This window comes from Ambystoma mexicanum (assembly GCF_040938575.1).
Source record: "Ambystoma mexicanum isolate Mex_15411 chromosome 12 unlocalized genomic scaffold, UKY_AmexF1_1 Mex_chr12_unloc.2, whole genome shotgun sequence".
Taxonomy (NCBI): Eukaryota; Metazoa; Chordata; class Amphibia; order Caudata; family Ambystomatidae; genus Ambystoma; species Ambystoma mexicanum.
Genome location: NW_027182323.1, coordinates 3,816,666 through 3,829,456, shown reverse-complemented (window position 1 = coordinate 3,829,456; position 12,791 = coordinate 3,816,666). Strand labels below are relative to the sequence as shown.

General features: G+C 44.1%; 1 non-coding gene across 1 annotated transcript; it reads left to right on the top strand.

Moving 5' to 3' along the window:
* The first annotated feature begins 344 nt into the window (after positions 1-344).
* Positions 345-416, top strand: TRNAH-GUG (transfer RNA histidin (anticodon GUG)). The gene has a single exon. It is a non-coding gene; the product is annotated as a tRNA-His (tRNA).
* The last annotated feature ends 12,375 nt before the right edge of the window (positions 417-12,791 follow it).

Below are 12,791 nucleotides of genomic sequence, written 5' to 3'. Positions count from 1 at the left end.
CCCACAGTTTAACTTTCAACCATGTCTTCCATGTGATCGGCTTTCGGGCCTTGCAGCACCCAGGAGAATGTTTTCCATTTAGGTATATTTAGTAGAATTCACGATGATGACCTGGACTCCAGTTTTCACCCACCCCTGTCTTCTGATGAGGGTATGAATTTGTAAGTTGTTGCTGTTAATGTTTCGTTGGAGTGTGTTATATTATTTCAGAAATTTGATGAAGAGATTAGGAATCCGTTGGCTTATTGTGCTAAGTATTACAATTTATGGAACATCATACATCACAATATATGGGACGGTTTTCAAAGCTGCAAACAACGAAACGCTCACAGCCCAAGTAGCTCGCCGTGATCGTATAGTGGTTAGTACTCTGCGTTGTGGCCGCAGCAACCTCGGTTCGAATCCGAGTCACGGCATTGCGGTGAGGCAATGTCACGGCAATTGGGTGAAGCTTTTATTACTTTTATTACTCATTGATAACATTGAAAGTAATTATGAAAAAATATAATGTATCGTATTACTCTTACCATCTTAAAAAACGTGGTATTTACACCGAAAACCTTATTTTTCTTAACAATCACTGCACATTAAAATGTTTTAACATATTTTTACGTGGGGTAGGGGGGGGTCATAAAACGTATTTGAGCACCATCTAGTTACAGTGGGGCTTATTTTCGAGTTCACAATTAATTAACAGCAGAGACACGTTACATTTAGCGTAGATACGTCCCCCCAAATATTCGTCATTTGCAAATGGAGAGGGCAGAAGGCGGCGTGCATGCTAGTACCTTTCTCCTCTGCTTTTGCATTCTACGTAAACGCACAAAAGAGATCAGTGTCTTTGGAAACAAGATGGTAAGTGGTTTCCTTTCAATTTTATCTCTTGCAGGGAGACAGTTGCACATTGGCTTCATGCCAGAGCACGTGAAACACAGGTGACACACAAGGAGATTAGTTGCGAATTTATAGGTGATTTTCATGTGGTTAACCTTGAGTTTTCCTTATTTTTTCTCCAAAGTTGATTCTTGGGATGAGTTACGCAAAGGTTTCAGAGCATCATTATGTTCAGTTGTTTTTTGGCTCATGTGGTGTTTTATAATGAACTAACAATCATATTTTGTGTTTTTCCCTTTTTATATTTAATTTTGTTTTACTGAATGAAGGGTCTAGCCCTGAAGACAGACTAATTCGCAAATGCATTGGCCAAAATAGACTTGCTCATACAATAAAACTGTTTACATTGTTAAAGTATATAATTTTGACACTAAGGATTGGATATTGAGTTATCATAATGCACGCTGCCTCCAACAATGCAGCTGGGGTGGGTGAAAGCAGGGGCCGCCTGGTGCTGTGCCAGGAGGGACAAGGAGTGCCAGAGCTCCTGCTCACGACGACACGCTTGGTCCCCGACCCGTCCCCAGTTGTTATAGGCCTGGGGTGGGTCGTCCAGGACTCCCAAGAAAAGACTCGAGATGTCTTTGGTATTGACTTGTGATAATATGTGGTAACATATGCAGCTGTAATTGAGAAGAGCGAGAGCACATGGTTTTCCAAGGGCAACTTTGTCATTTGGTTTTGTAATACTCTAGTGCCTAGCTTTACCATTGTGTTCCGACTAATATTTAGGAATGATATGCAATGATTTGAGTATATATATATTTTTGCTGAAATATATATGTGGTGCCCATCTTTTCTTTAGTTTGGACATTTGAAGTAAGGCCTTCAGTTCTGTAAACATTGTAATGCTGCCATTTACCACAGTAATAACCAGTATGCTCAAGAAAATAGTAATTTCACAGATGCTAATGAAAACAAATCTATCCAAGGTCTGGGAGGGATGAACAAAAGACATTGAAATGATGTGTTTGAAAGGCTACATCTCATGCTTAGAAGGCCAAATGGAAGCGTGGCAGAGTGGGAGATACCTCATATACAGAGTCCAACAGAACGCCTGTCAGTCCATTCAAAGATATCTCTCCTCCACAGTTAAGTCTCTGCAATTGGACAAGAAAAGGTGTCCCATTAAAAAAAAAAAGAATCCACAAATGTACATGTTTAAATAGACATCTTTATCACCAGTGATGCAGCTGTTTATTTAAGCATTTACATTTATGGGTGTATTTATGTATATATTTTTTACAATGGGACAAATGTTCTAGTCCAGTATCAAACACTTAAGTATGGTGGAGCTATATCTTTGAATGGACTGACAGGCTTTATGTGGGCACATTAAAGGATGTTTCCAGGTCCATCTGACCTACTGTGCCCTTTGAAATGAACTCCTACCTACCCCCTGTCTTCCCATCACCGCCTTTATTGCCCACTTCTGGTGTTTTCAGTGAAAACTGGGTCTGATGCCAGGATTCTGGGTTCAGGATTTGCAAGCGAAGTGCAGCTAAATATGTGGTGGCTATTTCTTGACTCATGTGAAGTTATTTCATGACCTACATTTATAGATATTCTATTACACTGTGATAACATGACTACTGGTCGGCTGGTGTGCAGGGATGAGTAGTTTCTAAGTAGCATACCAAGCCCCACACTGCTAAACCAGTAGCTATCACAATCATAAAGGTGAAGCAAGCACAGCCCGACAGAAATACTACCTTTGTCTCTTTTTGTAAAGTTGGCTGATGGCATCTATACTCTTCAAGAGCGGTGTGAGATGGGACAGTTGCAACACAAACAACAAGAGTATGTTGAATCCAAAATAAAAGAATGTCCAAACAAGGTTCTATAAAAACAGGGATTTTAATAATGACTAATCATAGGCACAACTAATAAAAAACACTATTGACATGTCCCTTTAAAGGAAACACAGAGAATGTAGACTTTAAGAATAAAGAGCATTTTTGGTTGATAGACAGGGGTGCTCAGGCAAACGATTTCAGCAACAATGCTAATGTTAAAGGGTATGGCTTTAAAAGGCAAAGAAGTGGGCTTAAAAGTAACTAAGGTGCTTTAAGTTGGACAAGGAGAGATGGTCTCATCAAATACCATAGTGTCTTTTCTTTGAGGCTCTACAGCATCCAGCTAGGAATCTAGGTGCTTTACTGCAAGTGTTGAGATGGTCGAAGTATGTTTTTTCAATGACAAATGAGCTTCAAGTCGGTTTGAATCCCAGGCTCAATGTGGGTCAAGTCACCATTCAATAAAGTTTAGTTGATGTCTTCCAAAGATTTGAGCTGGCAGTGAAGTTGGCGGTTAGATGATGCTACTGCTGGCTGAACTCGGCATTTGAGATGGGCTTGTTGATGGCTTCCAGCAGATCGTGTCAGCGTTTGAGTCGGGTGCAACCAGAGATCAGGTCAAGTTGAGGTGGTCCACTTCAGTGGGTCGAGTTGGCATCTGGATGGCTCAAAGTGCAGCTAAGTGGCTTGAATTTCGTAGAGTGCCAAAAGCAGCACCTCAGGTCCCATAGAAGCTCTTAGACAATCAAGCAGAGCTGGCTCAAAAGGGTCTTGAGGTGTTAAAAAGATTCTGAGCTGCCTCTGGGCTTCTGAGTTGCTGGAAGTTCCAATCAAGCATCTCCTGGTACAAGGTGACTCCTTTGTTCCCCACTTCCACTACAGGAAGATTATCTGATGCCCAGAGGGGATCCTCCACCTATAGACCTGTTTATTGGATTGATTTAGTTTTAGGTTCTGCTAATCATTTATCAGACTCTGGTGACTCCTCCCTCCAATCCTCCTCACCTGGATCTTCGGTAAAGCTGTCCTGTGTGTCCGTCTTCTTCTTCCTCCTGGTCTTCTTCTTTTCTTCTCCCTTTTGGTCCTTCTTCTTTTTGTGGAAATAAGTGGGAGCTCCTCTGGAGGCCACGTTGCCGGTATAGAATATACCAAAGAACAGGGATTCCCCGGGAGCCGACCCCAGACAGGAAAAAAGCCTTTCGGTGGAAAAAAATCGGCAGAAATTCCAATTCCTGATGAGTTGTCGAAGAGTGGGGCCAGGAGATGTGAAGCGTGTCTTGTATCCTGATTCTTGTAAAGATCCTGAGACTCCCAGATGAGAGATGTTTGATAGAGTCCAGCGTTTCTCCCAAAAGGGAAAAGAGTGTAGAGAATCCTAGGAGAGTGAAAGCCGGGATGAGGAATCACAAGGAGAAAGCGGAAGCCGCTCTGGTTCACTGCCGAGACGGAGCAGATTGCAGTACCACTCCCAGGTATGTGAATGCACTGTGGACTGAGAACAGGAAGGAAGGGAGATGACCAGGCGAACCGGGACGAGACCCGGAGAGAAGAAAGACCCAGCGGGAAAGAGAAAAGCAAACACCCTGAGAGGCGTGGGGAAAAGGCAAATGAGGAACGGGGGAGAGAGAATGAGAGTGTTGGCAAACAGAAGAGAACACCAAGAAACAAGTTAGCTACAGGTAGAAGGCACAGAACAGAGCAGGAGCTCCTACGGCAAGGCGAGTGTCTCACCAACTAGTGACGAAGGATACAACGCACCGTGCTGTACTCGAGGTCGAGTAAATACTGGCAGCGGCCATTTTGATAAACACTAGACCGCTAATAGAAGAATGGCGGACAATGTGATGTGCATTTGAATGGAGTTTCCAACTGTGCCATTGCTTCCAAGGGCGCAGCATGACATCAGTTTCTTGCCCCCTGATATACAGTCACTCCCCACAATTCTGGACAAGAAAAACAGACAGTGTGCTTCTCAAAAATCGAAATGTTTTGAAGAACTTCACATAACATTTTAATCAAAGGGGTCTCTGGCTTTGTACCAAGGAATTCACTACAATGTTAAGGACTTATAAATGACCAATCAGCAATACAAATGTTCCCTGCCAACATGTATCTCAATACTGGTTCTCATACAAGCATTACTTTCCTATCTCAATTCTCCATATATATTATACTCTAAAAGATACCAGTATTTTATATACACTTCTTCTATGATTGCAATACAATGTATTTCAATGATAGCATTGTCACATTTGGGCCAATGTGGGCATTTATCTCCAAACACTTGATTTTTTCTAGTAACAAAACAAGTATGGTATCGGAGAAAAATGACTTGAACAATTGACATTTACCAAGATATAATTATATTTAACATGGTTCTGGTTCCCCTGTAAAATTGTGAGGTAGTGAATGTATAGGCAATGTGTAAGTAATTTAATAATAGACAAGAAGAAGTAATTGTGTCTGACTTTTGAAGGTTTTGATTAGAAAAATAATGGGCTCAGAATAGTGTCTTCTTCTGTGCAGTCTTCTCTGAATATGTGTGTTCAGCTTTAAATCTATATTTGCTTTTTTTAGTTGGATATGTACTATTCTTCAGTAACAGATACCATGTCAGAATACCCCGGCCCTTTCCTTTCTCATTTCACATAGGTTTGTCTGTGCATTCAAAGATAAGGGACAGCAGGGGCTTAACACTTACCACGATTCTCTACGGATCAAATGCATTCTCTAGGTTAATATCTATTTTCCCAGACATATAATATGAGACTGGACTCACAACAGCTGCCTAACACATAATATCACTTTAAACAATAGATTGTGACATCTACACTATGGCCTGTGTCATTCTGTGCCAGCATGAGCCAAGGATTCTATTTGATGGTGGTTAATTTGACAAAAGACGTCTGCATTTAAGTTGCACCAAAATGCTTTATGTTTTAAATTGTGCCTCTCAAATACAGAAAGTGTATTCAATTTTTACAGAAATGACATCTCACTTTAAATTCAATGTAATGGGAGATACATGGCCCCACATTTAACACTACACGTTGGTCTTCAACACATTAACATTCCCCTTTAACTTAATTCTCTGGCTTTCACTCATGGACAGTCTATAGGGACAATTTGGAGTTACTTTGGCATTTTAATTACAATTCAAATGTGGCTTCTCATTTTGTGGAGAATCAGCAGGACCCAGTCAGTCTATAATTACTCCACCAGCAAGCTCTCTTTTCAGCTGGCGGTATAGAAACCAATTCCCATTATGGTCTGGTCACCCATCTCTCAATGGATTCTGTCTCAAGTCTGCATAGGGATCAGCCTCTAAATTGGGGTGAAAGAGGCATCTAATGGGCCAAAGGAAAGCATAATAGCTATTCAGCCTTCTGGGCAGAGGCATTGCTCGGGGGGCTGAGTGGGCTATATCGCTGGGTCTTTTGGTTGAAGCCCCGGGTAGAAGCTCACAGGGTACAACCAAAAGGCTTGCTAGCCCCGAGTCCTGGCAGTTCCATCATTCGCGTAGCCCCAGATCTTTTCCAGACCTAGCAACACCCCACTCATCACCAGATTTCAAAACTGTCATCTATCCCCAACACACTTTTGAGGCTGGCACTTCCTCTGACTTGGAGCAATCCAGTTTACTCCTGGCTGTCTAAACAGATGAGTCAGACCAGTAGCGCAGCAACTGGGCAGATCAGGCTTTAGTCCCTCCTGAAATGTTGGGCTATGTTGGCTTGACATGGCTGACCTACATAGCCATAGCCAGACAGGACAGGACACAGACAATACATGGTGCCAAAGGCCGAGCAATTACGATTGTAAAACGTTTCATTGTTAGCAACTGCATTCTTATGCATACATTTTTAGGCAACTGAAATCGTTATGGGTTGTTAGTACTTGCATGTCTCGGGAGTGATTGGAATGGTTGTGGGGACAGGAGACCGCTCATTCTCACAGCAGTTCTTCAGTGTATGGTTTCAGACATGAAGGAGAGAGTTAACTGATTGTAACTTTCAAGTTGCACTAGAATAGTCTAATTAGAATGTGTAAAGGAGTTAGATGCCCACACAAGTGAGTTTGCCCCTGCCACACAGTCTTAGTGCCACCTCCAACATTTGAAGGGTTAGCCCCATCCCCAAAATGTTAGCCTCGGTCCACCTTTGAGTCAGACACATCCACACTTTCCTAATGTTGTAAAATGTACAGCATTTTCCTGCAAATAAGTTGATAAAGCTTTGCTTGTGCACTGCGCTCACATGCCCCAAGATCCTGATATTTATGGTGCACCTGTTCAAAAGGGGGAGAAACTTCAATGCATGGAGCAGCAATTAGTTGACAAGCGCAGCAGAAAAGCATTACTGTCCCCGCTCTTTATTTTGCTCACAGTTTTGATCTGTCTATGGTGTTTTTGGATTATGTGGATGAGCTTCATTACCCCCAATTTGTCTCGTTTAAGGTGTAGTCACGGTTTGGGTTACTTCTTGATCTGTGTTCACTAGCCACAGTAGAGTTGGTTTCACAGGGTCAGCGTTGTGATAAGCCGCAGGTAGCAGTCAAAAGTATTTGTAGTAATCGTAGCATGGTTTTTTTAATCACTAGGTTTGCATCCTGATCTAGCCCATGCCTGAAATTCCTATTGAGCTTTGGTAGATGTTCATCCATCATCTTGATGCCCAGCTCCCTGTGTGTCCTAGCATTATTGGCAAGTAAATTAATCTTTTAATAGCCTCTAGCCCCACCCCTTTAGTCGGGTGCCAACCAAGCCCAATGATACAGTAAAGTGAAATTGGAGTGTGTTTGTTACAATGCCGAGAGAAGACACTAGCCACAGTGTGTGTCTGTTTGTGTATGTATGTATGTGTCCGTGCATTTGGGTGCCTGCTTCCATAACCTGGTCATTTGTCCATTACTATGCCAACATACATCACTCTTGCTCATTCCTCTTGGCCCCTTTCTTTTCCCACAAGTAAAGTGCAGAATGAGACATGTCTTCTTTTGGCATAAAAAGGCAGCAGATTTATTTTCACACATAATAAAAAACACAGCAAACAAATTTGAAAACAGTTCAGAAGGTGCAGCGACTGCTCCGTGTCCAAAACCTACTCCCCCTTTTCCCAGCAAAGTCCACAGTTGGCACAACTCCCCCAACCCTTCGTGTCTGAGCCCCGCCTGCCCCTGCAGGTGTTCCTGGGATGAGAGAGCGCCGTTTCTTCGGGGGAAGCTGAGCCCTCATTGCTACCATCAGACGCCCCCATTGCTTAGGCTCCCAAGAGGCGGTGGTCCGAGAAGAGCGAAGACCCTTCCGGCTTTGCAATTGCTCATTCGGAGACTGTCTCTTGTCACTGGTCGGCAAAACACTGCCACGCTGAAGGTGGGTTACCGCCCACCGCGGCTCCCCTGTTTCCTTTCTCATAGTTCCAGGAGCTTTGTGCACACATTCCAATAAAACAGATCCATCCCAGCTGTCGACAAGTGCACTCCATCCTTCAAGTAATACTCAGGAGATTTCAGATTGATCAGGCTGTGCCTGATCTGGGGAAAACCTCTGCCCCTGCAGAATTTTGCCATTGCGCAATTCAATTTCCTTCTCGATTTCTCCACCGCTGAGTGACTCTCAGCGCCCCTCCATTCCTGCCTTGGAATGATTTCTGACCACACAATCTCGGTCTCCTCCAGCTGTGCTGACAACTCCTGTAAGGAAAACATCACCTCCCTCATTAGGCTCCCCCTCCCCAAGCTTGTCAAATCGTTGCCCCCCAGGTGAATGATCAAGACATCCGGCTTCTGCTGCTTACCCAGCAATTCGCGAATGTGCCCCTGCAGCTTCTGTTAAGTGAACGTCTGCCCACCTCAACAACCCAGAGCCCCAGCTATCCCTATTCTCCGGTACCAGTTCACTCACTCCGAGTGCCCCAAAGTAAGCTAACGTGAAGGCCGCCGTGAACAACACCCTCTCCGACTCATTGTGACAAACCTCCCCCAGGCATCCAATCAGACTCTGCAATTTTTCCACATCAATAGGCCGCCTTGCATCTGGCTTCCTCTCAGCCTGTTTGGCCCAACCTCTCTTTGCCATCACAATGTAATGCTCCTTCGTGGGATCTGTTTTGCCCCCCAATTTGTAATAGTGTGCTATTGCTACCAGGTGATAGGCCATCCAGGATCTAGTTCTCCCAGACTGCCAACACCATCCCACAAAGTCCCATACTGGCAAATCTCCCTGCTTTTCTGTCAACACCTCGTTCTGGAAGGCCAAGAACCGCTCCTTGCACACTTTGTATTTTCTCGCTGTGCCAGGTGCTAGAGCGGTATGGATTAAGGAACTCAGATCCCCCCAATCATGCCCCACCACTGTGCCTTGTATGGGGTCATCGTCCTGCTTGCTTCCGGACAGCTACCCTGGAATTTCTCCCACTGTAAATGAGAGAGAGAGTCAGCTGCCACGGTTTTCACCCCTGGAATATGTCGTGCTCTAACCTCGGTGTTCAATGTCAGCAGGCTTTTTGTGAGTTATCTAAGCAGTTTCAGAACCCTGGAATTGCTGGACATCCCCTGATTGATGATCTGAACCACTGCCAAGTTGTCTGACCAGAGCAACACCCTTTGTTCCTTAACTGCCCGCCCCACATCTTAAATGCAACCACAATGGGGAACAGCTCTAGCATAGTGATGTCCCCAGTAATCCCCTCACAATGTCACAATGCCATGCTGCAGGGCAAGCCTGGCCACACCACTCACTCCCCAAAATGGACCTGAATCCATGTGAGCATGAGGAATCAGTGAACAGTTTGAGCCCCTTGCCGCTGGCCAACTCCTCTCTCCATAGAAACACCCCATTAAAGTCATCCAAGAAACCGTCCCACATTCTGAGATCCTCTTTAACCTCCGACCCTAGTCAGACATGCTGTGATGCATGCTGTAAACCCACCGTTTTAAGCTCAATGCTCCTAGCGAACACCTTACCAGCTGGGTTGACCTTACCAGCAAAGTTGAGATTACCCGCCAATGATTGAAGCTCCCTCAGGGTGGCCTTGCCCCCGCACCTCAAAATCTTGATTGTTTCCTTTAATTACAGCACTTTCTCGCTAAGCAGCCTGCACTCCCCTGAGACACAATCAAACTGTCTTCCCCCTGGCTAGTGGGACCCCCATTTCTCCATCAATCCCTGAAATGAGCTCATGAGCGAACGGCCGTTCCCTCTTTCCCAATAAACAAGAAATCATCAAGGTAATGGAGGACCCCCCTCCCCCCCCGGATCCCTCTTGGAATTGGCAAGCATTTGTTGAAGAAGTAATCATCTTGTACCTTGAAGCCCAGCAAATGGTAACTCTCCTCGTGGATTGGCAATGACCTGAAGGCGGACTCTATGTCAGCCTTCCCCATAAGAGCGCCTCTCACTGCAGACTTCACCATTTCTACTGCATCCTCAAATGAAGCATAGTGAACACTGCACAACTCTTCAGATATGCCATCGTTCACAGATTCCCCCTTAGGGAAGGAAAGGTGCTGGATTAACCGGTACTGCCCCACCTCCTTATTTGGAACCAGCCCCAAGGGTGCTATCACAGAATTCTCCAGGGGAGCAGAGGTGAAAGGGCCCGCAACCCTCCCTAGTTTGATTTCCTTTCCCACCTTTCATGCCAACACCTCCGGCATGCCCAATGCCGACTTCAAATCTTTGGCCTCCCTGCCAACATTAGCCCCAGTGAAAGGGATCCTGAACCCCCACCTAAAACCTTCCCAGAGAATTTTTGCATCAGACTGTTGTGGTACACATTTAGAAAAGGAATCAATGCCTGCAATTGAACTGGTGTGGGTAAATGTCTTTTAATCACGTTTTGCTTTATCCTTAGGCTTGGCACTGCTTCGCTGTTTTCCTTCACCTGATGAGGAGCTGCGTTCCCCTGCGCTTTTGCCCTTTGAGTGCTTGAATCTACAAGCTTTGCCGAAGGGACAGTTCCCTTCCGCAAATTTCCTGCAGTCTGCCTGATCCCCCTGCTAGCTGAAACGGCTGTTCCAGGAGGAGTGCCCTCGAAAGGACCACCTACCCAGCTGTGAGTAAGACCCTGTGCCCTTCCAGTACTGGTGCTTTTCCCCTTGAACCAGATGAACCCTTATTTACAATACATCAAACTATGGAAGAGGTATATCGATGATATCCTCATGGTGTGGTCCGGAGATGATGTTACCTATGACTTGTTTATTGCATGGCTGAATGTACAAAATCCATTCCTTAAATTTACTAATACTAGAAGCTACGATAAAATCAACTTTCTAGATTTGACCATCTATATAAACAAAACTGAAGCAATATTGGAAGTTAAACCTTACCATAAGGAAAATGACAAAAACTCCTTACTGTTATTTTCTAGCTTCCACCCCAAACATACCAGACATAATCTACCGTTTGGACAATTCCTGAGATTGAAGAGGAATAGCAGTAATAAGGAAGATTTTGTACATGAAGCTCACCAACTGCAAGACAATCTAATTAAAATAGGCTACCTAAGAAAGTTGTAAAGTCCTCCAGAAAAAGGGCTACCAATAACACCAGAGAGTCGCTGTTGGTGTACAGACAAAAACATGTCTTAGACGACAGCCTTGTCTTTGTGAGTACATTTAACCCATTGACTAATGAAATCTCCAAAACAATCAAAAATAACTGGCAAATCCTAGAAGAAGGTGATTATCCACTTCTGCAACCCAAGTGTGCCCTGAAGAGGAGTAAAGATCTTACGGATTTAACAACTAGAAATGACATTTCTATCAAGGCAAACCAAACCACACTTACTGAACAATGGGGTCTACCCAAACCAACTGGACACAGTCCGTGTGGCACATGCAGTTACTGCGCATAAACTAAAAGGACCAAAATGATAGATTTAGGCTTACCGAAATTGTGGGAACAGAGATCCTTTAGCAACTGTAATACCAGTATGATTGTATATTCAATTTGGTGCCCCTGTGACAGATTGTAGTTCGGCAAAATGGAAAGAAAAATAAAGGTTAGAATCGGCGAACATAAAAGCTGTATTAGAACCAACACACTAAATGCACCCCTAGTAGGCCACTTTAATAGTGTTGGCCACAAACCAGAAGATTTGAGATGGAGTGTCATAATGAGAATTGGAGACGCAGACAATGTGAACAACTGTAAGCATAAACTCAGTGTACAAGAACAAAAAATGATTTTCCTCACGAAAAGTCATGTGTCGGGTCTAAATGTAAATATTGATTGGAGTGTGTTCGTGACTCATTCATGGGTAGTATTTTTTACTCTACTCAAGTCCTCAGGCCCCTCATGTATTATATAGAACACGATGTGTTGTACTCTGGCATTTGGTTGTTTTCTATTTACCTTGCCGACCCATTGTAAGCACTATAGTCATCCGTTACATCTATACCCAATATTACTTTTAGGATTGGAACTAGTATATTTGTGATCTTTTACCTAGATACAAACTTACTCATAGGGTCCCTATTTGTAATATCTCTATGATTATGTACTTCATGTTGATTAGACTGATCGTCACGTTCCCGCTGTAACTTTCATGCCTTCTCACTTCTACTGGCAGTTCCCACACCGTTCCATCATGGTAGACGCATTTCCACTGAAGGCGCGTTACTCCTTTAGTCTATATTTACACACGTGACATCTGACACGTGACCGCTGACGGTGCGTTCACACAGACGTACCGTGACCCTCCCGTTCCTTTTATGGTGCTCCTCCCTCAAGCACCAAACAGGTCATTGCGAGCGGTCCTGCATGATTCTCCAGTATTCGCCGCGTCTTTCCAGAGGTATTTATTTTTATACCTTACTTCCGTTACCCTAGTGATTCTGCAATCTCATCTGCGGTGATGTTCTTACCAACGCCTACTGAGTATGCAATCCGATATGACGCCGCTGTGTTGCTGTCTTAGTGATTGTTTATAGACACACGTATTTCCTTGTCGTGTCACTTGCCTCCGCACCACCTTAACTAAACACGGTGCTTTTTGGTCACTGCCAGCTCCATTTTACCTTTTCTGCACTTACGTCCTGCAAACTTCGACCAAGAACTAGTTCTACTGCACTTACGTATGTTAGATTGCGACATTA